This window comes from Salvelinus fontinalis, chromosome 29 (genome assembly GCF_029448725.1).
Source record: "Salvelinus fontinalis isolate EN_2023a chromosome 29, ASM2944872v1, whole genome shotgun sequence".
Classification (NCBI taxonomy): Eukaryota; Metazoa; Chordata; class Actinopteri; order Salmoniformes; family Salmonidae; genus Salvelinus; species Salvelinus fontinalis.
The window spans coordinates 13,788,678-13,800,771 of record NC_074693.1 but is presented as its reverse complement, the minus strand read 5'-3'; the positions used below and the strand labels follow the sequence as shown (position 1 = coordinate 13,800,771).

The 12,094-nt window shown below is 47.6% G+C and overlaps 1 protein-coding gene across 1 annotated transcript in view; it reads left to right on the top strand.

The window, feature by feature from the left end:
• Positions 1 to 12,094, top strand: part of LOC129827460 (probable E3 ubiquitin-protein ligase MID2) — a 321,932-nt gene that overhangs the window by 67,368 nt on the left and 242,470 nt on the right. The window contains exon 2 of the mRNA XM_055888340.1: positions 7,217 to 7,270. The gene's annotated coding sequence lies outside the window, so the exon portion shown is untranslated. The remainder of the gene's footprint in view (positions 1 to 7,216; positions 7,271 to 12,094) is intronic.

The window sequence follows — 12,094 nt, the reverse complement described above, 5'->3', positions numbered from 1 at the left end:
TTATATACTGTGTTATATACTCTGTTGGATACTGTGTTATATACTGTGTGGTATACTGTGTTATATACTGTGTGGTATACTGTGTTATATACTGTGTTATATACTGTGTTGTATACTGTGTGGTATACTGTGTGGTATACTGTGTGGTATACTGTGTGGTATACTGTGTTATATACTGTGTGGTATACTGTGTTATATACTGTGTGGTATACTGTGTGGTATACTGTGTTATATACTGTGTGGTATACTGTGTTATATACTGTGTGGTATACTGTGTGGTATACTGTGTGGTATACTGTGTTATATACTGTGTGGTATACTGTGTTATATACTGTGTGGTATCCTGTGTGGTATACTGTGTGGTATACTGTGTGGTATACTGTGTTATATACTGTGTGGTATACTGTGTTATATACTGTGTGGTATACTGTGTGGTATACTGTGTGGTATACTGTGTGGTATACTGTGTTATATACTGTGTGGTATACTGTGTTATATACTGTGTGGTATACTGTGTGGTATACTGTGTTATATACTGTGTGGTATACTGTGTTATATACTGTGTGGTATACTGTGTGGTATACTGTGTTATATACTGTGTGGTATACTGTGTGGTATACTGTGTTATATACTGTGTGGTATACTGTGTTATATACTGTGTGGTATCCTGTGTGGTATACTGTGTTATATACTGTGTGGTATACTGTGTTATATACTGTGTGGTATACTGTGTGGTATACTGTGTGGTATACTGTGTGGTATATTGTGTTATATACTTTACAGGTCAATCCCTATACTATACTATCACTATGTCTTTAGCTTGAATTTCTTTGTGTTCAGATTTAGGTCAGGATTTAATTCAAGTCACTTTATCCCAGCCTAAATTTTTTTTTTTTTTTCATATCTTCTTGTTATTATACACCTACATTTGTCAGTGTTTCTTGTGTGTTTTTTTGTTGCCAACCACTCCTCCACATTGAACCATTTTTTTGGGGATGAATCAGTCTCACTCTCTACAAATCCCTTCTGACCTTGTTCCTGGCATTGAAGGTGTTTTACTAACCAATGCTATTGTTAAAGTGGATGTATTCCATTGTACCTCCAACAAAGTGGAGGCATTACATTCTTCCCCAACACCACTAGAACTAATAGGGTTTGTGTCTGTCAGAATTGGCTCATAGGCTTGACTAACGTTTTGGAGATAATAATGACCTTGTAACGGTCATTTGGGACACAGCCATTATTTTGTTCCTCGGTGCTTTATCAAACCCTTCAGTGAAGCCTGCTGAGCTGAGTATCCCGACTCAGGATATGACCCAGATGCAGACGCAGGAGGTGGATAGTTCGGGTTCTCAGAATATTTATTATAACAAAATGGCAGACAAAAGTGCAGGTCGAGGGCAGGCAGAGGTTCGTAGTCCAAGGCAGGGTCAATCAGGGACAGAATGGCAGGCAGGGTCAGGGCCAGGCTCAGGGTCAGGCTCAGGGTCAGGGCCAGTGTCAGGCTCAGGGTCAGGGTCAGGGTCAGGCTCAGGCTCAGGCTCAGGGTCAGGCTCAGGCTCAGGCACAGGGTAAGGGTCAGGCTCAGGGTCAGGGTCAGGGTTAAGGTCAGGGTAAGGGTCAGCTCAGGGTCAGGGTCAGGCTCAGGCTCAGGCACAGGGTAAGGGTCAGGGTCAGGCTCAGGGTCAGGCTCAGGGTCAGGGTTAGGGTCAGGGTAAGGGTCAGCTCAGGGTCAGGGTTAGGGTCAGGGTCAGCTCAGGGTCAGGCTCAGGGTCAGGCTCAGGGTAAGGGTCAGCTCAGGCTCAGGCTCAGGGTCAGGCTCAGGCACAGGGTCAGGCTCAGGCTCAAGGTCAGGCTCAGGCTCAGGCACAGGGTCAGGGTCAGGGTCAGGCTCAGGGTCAGGCTCAGGCTCGGAGTCAGGCTCAGGGTCAGGGTAAGGCTCAGGGTCAGGGTCAGGGTCAGGCTCAGGCACAGGGTCAGGCTCAGGCTCAGGCTCAGGCTCAGGCTCAGGCTCAGGCACAGGGTCAGGCTCAGGGTCAGGGTAAGGCTCAGGGTCAGGGTAAGGCTCAGGGTCAGAGTCAGGCTCAGGCTCAGGGTCAGGCTCAGGCTCAGGCTCAGGCTCAGGCTCAGGGTCAGGCTCAGGCTCAGGGTCAGGCTCAGGGTCAGGGTCAGGCTCAGAGTCAGGCTCAGGCTCAGGGTCTGGGTCAGGCTCAGGGTCAGGCTCAGGGTTAGGGTTAGGGTCAGGGTAAGGCTCAGGGTCAGGCTCAGGCTCAGGCTCAGGGTCAGGGTCAGGCTCAGAGTCAGGCTCAGGGTCAGGGTCAGGGTCAGGGTAAGGGTCAGGGTCAGGGTCAGGGTCAAGCTCAGGGTCAGGCTCAGGCTCAGGCACAGGGTCAGGGTCAGGGTAAGGCAGAAAGGTCGGAACCAAGGAAGACTAGAAAACAAGAACTACCGAACTGGGGAAAATGGGAAACACGCTGGTAAGACCTGACAAAACAAGACGAACTGGCAACAGACAGACAGAAAACGCAGGTCTAAATTATACAGGGGATAATGGGGGAAAATAGGAGACACCTGGTGGGGGGTGGAGACAATCACAAGACAGGTGAAACAGATCAGGGTGGGACACTGAGCCTTCACAAGAACCCTCTCCATCTCTGAGACTCCACAGTCCACCATGACACAGGTGCCACTAAAAGGTACACTGACTTAACTAGCTGGAGTATATGAGGACAGTAGAGCACATCTCACAGCTGATCACTTTCTGGCCATAGTTCACATCATCATCATCCATCTGCAGAATGAGTTTTGTGGCCTGTATTTGAGGAGCCATCCATTACTTGGCTGGTTTCTGAAGGTAATTGTATATTAGAGGAGATGATATAACCACTGACCCCCCCGTAACAGGCTGTTTACTAGACCTGCTGAGTGACTGTGTAACAGGCTGTTTACTAGACCTGCTGCCTGCTGAGTGACTGTGTACCAGGCTGTTTACTAGACCTCCTGCCTGCTGAGTGACTGTGTAACGGTCTGTTTACTAGACCTGCTGAGTGACTGTGTAACAGGCAGTTTACTAGACCCAGAGACAGAGAGAGAGAGAGACAGAGACAGAGACAGAGAGAGAGAGAGAGAGAGAGAGAGAGAGAGAGAGAGAGCGAGAGCGAGAGCGAGAGAGAGAGCTATATAGATAGAGAGAGAGAGCTATATAGATAGAGGGAGAGAGAGAGCTATATAGATAGAGGGAGAGAGATAGCTATGTAGATAGAGGGAGAGAGATAGCTATGTAGATAGAGGGAGAGAGATAGCTATGTAGATAGAGGGAGAGAGATAGCTATGTAGATAGAGGGAGAGAGATAGCTATGTAGATAGAGGGAGAGAGATAGCTATATAGATAGAGGGAGAGAGATAGCTATATAGATAGAGGGAGAGAGATAGCTATATAGATAGAGGGAGAGAGAGAGATAGAGAGATAGCTATATAGAGAGATAGCTATAGAGGGAGATAGAGAGATAGCTATATAGATAGAGGGAGAGAGGGATAGCTATATAGACAGAGAGAGGGAGAGAGGGATAGCTATATAGATAGAGGGAGAGAGATAGCTATATAGATAGAGGGAGAGAGATAGCTATATAGATAGAGGGAGAGAGATAGCTATATAGATAGAGAGAGATAGAGAGATAGCTATATAGATAGAGAGAGGGATAGAGAGATAGCTATATAGATAGAGAGAGGGATAGAGAGATAGCTATATAGATAGAGAGAGGGATAGAGAGATAGCTATATAGATAGAGAGAGGGAGAGAGATAGAGAGATAGCTATATAGATAGAGAGAGGGAGAGAGATAGAGAGATAGCTATATAGATAGAGATAGAGAGATAGATATATAGATAGAGAGAGGGATAGAGAGATAGCTATATAGATAGAGGGAAAGAGAGAGAGAGGTGTTTAGAACTGCTGATTGTCTGTGTAGTGTCGGAGAGGCAGGAACAGAGGCTCTCTGAACAGCAGGTGTGCAGCTAGCTAACAGTTTATTGATTGTCGGTGTTCGGTGAAGACTGACTTTGGACTCTAATCTTACATATTCTCTTGTCTCTCTCAATTCAATGTAAAGGCTTTGTTGGCATGGGAAACATACAGTTGAAGTCGGAAGTTTACATACACTTAGGTTGGAGTCATTAAAAGTCGTTTCTCAACCACTCCACAAATTTCTTGTTAACAAACTATAGTTTTGGCAAGTCGGTTAGGACATCTACTTTGTGCATGACACGTCATTTTTCCAACAATTGTTTACAGACAGATTATTTCACTTATAATTCACTGTATCACAATTCCAGTGAGTCAGATGTTTACATACACTAAATTGACTGTGCCTTTAAACAGCTTGGAAAATTCCAGAAAAGTAAGTCATGGCTTTAGAAGCTTCTGATAGGCTAATTGACATAATTTGAGTCAATTGGAGGTGTACCTGTGGATGTATTTGTCACACCCTGACCTTAGAGAGCCTTTTTATTTCTCTATTTGGTTTGGTCTGGGTGTGATTTGGGTGGGCATTCTAGTTTTTCTATTTCTTTGTTGGCCGGGTATGGTTCCCAATCAGAGGCAGCTGTCTATCGTTGTCTCTGATTGGGGATCATATATAAGTTGTGATTTTCTGTTTGGGTTTTGTGGCGGTTTATTTTCTGTTTAGTGTCTGTGACTGACGGAAGTGTTCGCGTTCGTTTTTGGATTTGTTATTTTTGATTGGGTGTTTCTCGTAAATAAATATCATGAACACTTTCCACGCTGCGCTTTGGTCCACCCTTACAGATGGAATTTTTACTAGGATTAAATGTCAGGAATTGTGAAAAACTGAGTTGAAATGTATTTGGCTAAGGTGTATGTAAACTTCCGACTTCAACTGTATGTTAACATTGCCAAAACAAGTGAAGTAGATAATATACAAAAGTGAAATAAACAATACAAATTGTGTAGGGGGGGCAGGTAGCCTAGTGGTTAGAGTGTAGGGGGGGGCAGGTAGCCTAGTGGTTAGAGTGTAGGGGGGGCAGGTAGCCTAGTGGTTAGAGTGTAGGGGCGGCAGGTAGCCTAGTGGTTAGAGTGTAGGGGCGGCAGGTAGCCTAGTGGTTAGAGTGTAGGGGTGGCAGGTAGCCTAGTGGTTAGAGTGTAGGGGCGGCAGGTAGCCTAGTGGTTAGAGTGTGGGGGTGGCAGGTAGCCTAGTGGTTAGAGTGTAGGGGTGGCAGGTAGCCTAGTGGTTAGAGTGTAGGGGCGGCAGGTAGCCTAGTGGTTAGAGTGTAGGGGCGGCAGGTAGCCTAGTGGTTAGAGTGTAGGGGTGGCAGGTAGCCTAGTGGTTAGAGTGTAGGGGCGGCAGGTAGCCTAGTGGTTAGAGTGTAGGGGCGGCAGGTAGCCTAGTGGTTAGAGTGTAGGGGGGGAAGGTAGCCTAGTGGTTAGAGTGTAGGGGCGGCAGGTAGCCTAGTGGTTAGAGTGTAGGGGCGGCAGGTAGCCTAGTGGTTAGAGTGTAGGGGTGGTAGCCTAGTGGTTAGAGTGTAGGGGTGGCAAGTAGCCTAGTGGTTAGAGTGTGGGGGTGGCAGGTAGCCTAGTGGTTAGAGTGTAGGGGCGGCAGGTAGCCTAGTGGTTAGAGTGTAGGGGCGGCAGGTAGCCTAGTGGTTAGAGTGTAGGGGTGGTAGCCTAGTGGTTAGAGTGTAGGGGGGGTAGCCTAGTGATTAGAGTGTAGGGGGGGTAGCCTAGTGGTTAGAGTGTAGGGGGGGATAGCCTAGTGGTTAGAGTGTAGGGGGGGTAGCCTAGTGGTTAGAGTGTAGGGGGGGTAGTCTAGTGATTAGAGTGTAGGGGGGGTAGCCTTGTGTTTAGAGCATTGGACTAATAACGGAAAGGTTGCAAGATCAATTCCCTGAGCTGACAAGGTAAACACAACAAGGCAGTTAACACACTGTTCCTAGGCCGTCATTGTAAATAAGAATGTGTTCTTAACTGACTTGCCTAGTTAAATAAAGGTTTCAAAAATATATAATAAAAGCAAGGCTCTGCTCACTGAGTCTGTACATAGTCAAAGCCTTCCTTAAGTTTCGGTCAGTCACAGTGGTCAGGTATTCTGCCACTGTGTACTCTCTGTTTAGGGCCAAATAGCATTCTAGTTTGCTCTGTTTCTTTTGTTAATTCTTTACAATGTGTCAAGTAATTATCTTTTTGTTTTCCTATGATTTGGTTGGGTCTAATTGTACTGCTGTCCTGGGGCTCTGTGGGGTCTGTTTGTGTTTGTGAACAGAGCCCCAGGACCAGCTTGCTTAGGGGACTCTTCTCCAGGTTCATCTCTCTGTAGGTGATGGCTTTGTTATGGAAGGTTTGGGAATCGCTCCCTTTTAGGTGGTTGTAGAATTTAACGGCTATTTTCTGGATTCTGATCATTAGCGGGTATTAGCCTAATTCTGCTCTGCATGCATTATTTGGTGTTTTACGTTGTACACAGAGGATATTTTTGCAGAATTCTGCATGCAGAGTTGGTGTTTGTCCCATTTTGTGAATTCTTGGTTGGTGAGCGGACCCCAGACCTCACAACCATAAAGGGCAATGGGTTATATAACTGATTCAAGTATTTTTTGCCAGATCCTAATTGGTATGTCTAATTTTATGTTCCTTTTGATGGCATAGAATGCCCTTCTAGCATTGTCTCTCATATCGTTCAAAGCTTTGTGGAAGTTACCTGTGGCATTGATATTTAGGCCGAGGTATGTATAGTTTTTTGTGTGCTCTAGGGCAGCGGTGTCTAGATGGAATTTGTATTTGTGGTCCTGGCAACTGGACCTTTTTTGGAACACCATTATTTTGGTCTTTCTGAGATTTACTGTCAGGGCCATGGTCTGACAGAATCTGTGCAGAAGATCTAGGTGCTTCTGTAGGCCCTCCTTGGTTGGTGACAGAAGCACCAGATCATCAGCAAACAGTATAAATTTGACTTCAGATTCTAGTTGGGTGAGGCCTGGTGCTGCAGACTGTTCTAGTGCCCTCGCTAATTCGTTGATATATATGCTGAAGAGGGTGGGGCTTAAGCTGCATCCCTGTCTCACCCCACGGCCCTGTGGAAAGAAATGTGTGTGTTTTTTGTCTATTTTAACCGTGCACTGGTTGTTTGTGTACATGGATTTAATAATGTCATATGTTTTTCCCCCAACACCACTTTCCATCAATTTGTATCTCTCTCTCTCTCCAGCTCCCTCCTGCTTTTCGCCCAAGGCTTTGCTGATCAGTAGGCTGGAACACACAGGTGAGATTCTCTCTTCTGTCTACACACACACACACACACACACACACACACACACACACACACACACACACACACACACACACACACACACACACACACACACACACACACACACACACACACACACACTCACTGCTCACACACGCACGTGCACGCACGCACGCACGCACGCACACACACACACACACACACGCACGCACGCACGCACGCACGCACGCACGCACGCACGCACGCACGCACGCACGCACACACACACAGCACTATTTTTAGCTCCAGTCAGCCACACAGCAGGATCTACAGTATCTCTCCCTCTCTACCCCTGAATGCAATTTCTAACTCCCTCTAAATACCGAAACGGTCTCTCTCTCTCTCTCTCTCTCTCTCTCTCTCTTTCTCTTTCTCTTTCTCTCTCTCTCTCTCTCTCTCTCTCTCTCCTCTCGCTCCCTCTCTATCCCTCTCTCCCTCTATCCCACTTCCATTCAGTCCAACTGAGAACAGAGCTTGCTGTGAGAGAGACAGAACCCTCACCTTCTGTCATCCAGGTGGCAGTCTAACAGTGTAGGTTCATACACATATAGGTGACTGTGGCTGGAGCTTTGTTTAGCTGTCTCCCTGTGCTCTGTCCAGGTTGGCAGCCAGTCAGACCTCTCTGTCCAGGTTGGCAGCCAGTCAGACCTCTCTGTCCAGGTTGGCAGCCAGTCAGACCTCTCTGTCCAGGTTGGCAGCCAGTCAGACCTCTCTGTCCAGGTTGGCAGCCAGTCAGACCTCTCTGTCCAGGTTGGCAGCCAGTCAGACCTCTCTGTCCAGGTTGGCAGCCAGTCAGACCTCTCTGTCCAGGTTGGGAGCCAGTCAGACCTCTCTGTCCAGGTTGGCAGCCAGTCAGACCTCTCTGTCCAGGTTGGCAGCCAGTCAGACCTCTCTGTCCAGGTTGGCAGCCAGTCAGACCTCTCTGTCCAGGTTGGCAGCCAGTCAGACCTCTCTGTCCAGGTTGGGAGCCAGTCAGACCTCTCTATCCAAGTTGGGAGCCAGTCAGACTTCTCTGTCCAGGTTGGCAGCCAGTCAGACCTCTCTGTCCAGGTTGGGAGCCAGTCAGACCTCTCTGTCCAGGTTGGCAGCCAGTCAGACCTCTCTGTCCAGGTTGAGAGCCAGTCAGACCTCTCTGTCCAGGTTGGCGGCCAGTCAGACCTCTCTGTCCAGGTTGGCAGCCAGTCAGACCTCTCTGTCCAGGTTGGGAGCCAGTCAGACCTCTCTGTCCAAGTTGGCAGCCAGTCAGACCTCTCTGTCCAGGTTGAGAGCCAGTCAGACCTCTCTGTCCAGGTTGGCAGCCAGTCAGACCTCTCTGTCCAGGTTGGGAGCCAGTCAGACCTCTCTGTTCAGGTTGGCAGCCAGTCAGACCTCTCTGTCCAGGTTGGCAGCCAGTCAGACCTTCCATGGATCCCGTGGAGCAGCAGATAACACCTCTCAGCTGTAGCTGGAGCCTCTGCCATGTGCCCCAAATGGCACCCTATTCCCTTATATAGGGCACTACTGTTCAGCTCAGAGTATCCCAGGATCTCCCTGCTCTGCTCAGCTCAGAGTATCCCAGGATCTCCCTGCTCTGCTCAGCTCAGAGTATCCCAGGATCTCCCTGCTCTGCTCAGCTCAGAGTATCCCAGGATCTCCCTGCTCTGCTCAGCTCAGAGTATCCCAGGATCTCCCTGCTCTGCTCAGCTCAGAGTATCCCAGGATCTCCCTGCCTGTCTCTGTGCCTCCTGACAGGGGCTTAGTTCACCTCCCTCCCTTCCTCTCACAGATAAAGCTAAGGCTAGGCTAAGCTAGGCTAGGCTAAGCTAGGCTACGCTAGGCTAAGCTAGGCTAAGCTAGGCTACACTAGGCTACACTAGGCTAAGCTAGGCTAAGCTAGGCTACACTGACTGACTGGGGCAGCACGGCACTAGCACCTTAACTTCCTTATTTCACAGGTGTGTCTGGCATGCAGCCACACCTGACCGTGCCTTGAAGCAGCCCCTAGTTAAGATCAGGTCTCAGACAGAGCACAGATGAGAGGTGTGTTTGAAGCAGCCCCTAGTTAAGCCAGGTCTCAGACAGAGCACAGATGAGAGGTGTGTTTGAAGCAGCCCCTAGTTAGGCCAGGTCTCAGACAGAGCACAGATGAGAGGTGTGTTTGAAGCAGCCCCTAGTTAGGCCAGGTCTCAGACAGAGCACAGATGAGAGGTGTGTTTGAAGCAGCCCCTAGTTAGGCCAGGTCTCAGACAGAGCACAGATGAGATGTGTGTTTGAAGCAGCCCCTAGTTAAGCCAGGTCTCAGACAGAGCACAGATGAGAGGTGTGTTTGAAGCAGCCACTAGTTAAGCCAGGTCTCAGACAGAGCACAGATGAGAGGTGTGTTTGAAGTAGCCCCTAGTTAAGCCAGGTCTCAGACAGAGCACAGATGAGAGGTGTGTTTGAAGCAGTGAGAACTAGCTAGTAGATATTATTGAATTGAATTTTGTCAGTAGAAAAAGAGGTAAACAACAAACCTGACAAAGGTTTTTCTTTGGCCAAGGATAGAGGGTAGAGATAGCCTCAGGTCCTCCACACCTGCCCTAGCCGGGTTGGTAAACACCGCTTTACATTCTGAATGGAATAATGACCTCCACACAGCTACATATCACACACTAAGTAGCCGGTGATTTAAAAGTGCATTAAGTATTTTCCTCCAGACCTCCTCTGATAAACACTGTCTCAAGCTCTCACCGTTTCCCTCCTAAACAGTGTTTGTCAACCAGCAACCAACTACTGAACTGAACTACATGGTTTGCCTGGGTAATGACCGTGTGTGTGTGTTTTGCATAGGTAATGACCCCTATAGCTGCTTGTTTTTTCCCCCTACTGTCTTCTCTCTAACAGAACCACTGCAGTAGCTATTCCTCCCTACTGTCTTCTCTCTAACAGAACCACTGCAGTAGCTATTCCTCCCTACTGTCTTCTCTCTAACAGAACCACTGCAGTAGCTATTCCTCCCTACTGACTTCTCTCTAACAGAACCACTGCAGTAGCTATTCCTCCCTACTTACTTCTCTCTAACAGAACCACTGCAGTAGCTATTCCACCCTACTGTCTTCTCTCTAACAGAACCACTGCAGTAGCTATTCCACCCTACTGTCTTCTCTCTAACAGAACCACTGCAGTAGCTATTCCTCCCTACTGTCTTCTCTCTAACAGAACCACTGCAGTAGCTATTCTTCCCTACTGACTTCTCTCTAACAGAACCACTGCAGTAGCTATTCCTCCCTACTGTCTTCTCTCTAACAGAACCACTGCAGTAGCTATTCCACCCTACTGTCTTCTCTCTAACAGAACCACTGCAGTAGCTACTCTTCCCTACTGACTTCTCTCTAACAGAACCACTGCAGTAGCTATTCCTCCCTACTGTCTTCTCTCTAACAGAACCACTGCAGTAGCTATTCCACCCTACTGTCTTCTCTCTAACAGAACCACTGCAGTAGCTATTCCTCCCTACTGTCTTCTCTCTAACAGAACCACTGCAGTAGCTATTCCTCCCTACTGTCTTCTCTCTAACAGAACCACTGCAGTAGCTATTCCTCCCTACTGACTTCTCTCTAACAGAACCACTGCAGTAGCTATTTCTCCCTACTGTCTTCTCTCTAACAGAACCACTGCAGTAGCTATTCCTCCCTACTGTCTTCTCTCTAACAGAACCACTGCAGTAGCTATTCCACCCTACTGTCTTCTCTCTAACAGAACCACTGCAGTAGCTATTCCTCCCTACTGACTTCTCTCTAACAGAACCACTGCAGTAGCTATTCCTCCCTACTGTCTTCTCTCTAACAGAACCACTGCAGTAGCTATTCCACCCTACTGTCTTCTCTCTAACAGAACCACTGCAGTAGCTATTCCACCCTACTGTCTTCTCTCTAACAGAACCACTGCAGTAGCTATTCCACCCTACTGTCTTCTCTCTAACAGAACCACTGCAGTAGCTATTCCTCCCTACTGTCTTCTCTCTAACAGAACCACTGCAGTAGCTATTCCTCCCTACTGACTTCTCTCTAACAGAACCACCAAGCGTAGACTCAGACTGCAGAACAGTCCGCTATTCAACAGATTGTAGACAGATTGTGTGTTGGATGTATTATAAATCACATCCAACAAAAGACACGAGTTGGTTTTGAAAGACAGAGTTTTGAAAAGGTTGCCTCCTGTTATCCTACAATGAGCTTTGAGGTTCTCTCTTCTCTGCTTAAGTACTGAGTACGTCCTGCCTTTTGCCATGTGATGGAAACCTTCTGACAGACTAAGAAATCTGAGATACATTCCAAATGGCCCCCTATTCCCTATATAATGCACTACTTTTAACCAGACATTTATGGGCCATTGTCAAAAGTAGTGCACTACACTCTTAGAAAAAATGGTTCTTTGGCTTTCTCCATAGAAGAGCCTCTTTGGGTTTCAGGTAGAACCATTTTTGGGTTCCGGGTAGAACCGTTTTTGGGTTCCGGGTAGAACCGTTTTTGGGTTCCGGGTAGAACCGTTTTTGGGTTCCGGGTAGAACCGTTTTTGGGTTCCGGGTAGAACCGTTTTTGGGTTTCAGGTAGAACCGTTTTTGGGTTTCAGGTAGAACCGTTTTGTGTACCATTAACACACACACACACACACACACACACACACACACACACACACACACACACACACACACACACACACACACACACACACACACAGTCCCTGCCATGCTGACGAAAGATGCCAGACTTATTCCTGACTGAAGTTTAGAAGTAGTGGAACCCCAACCTGTAATGTGATCTAAGTGTGTGTAGTGCA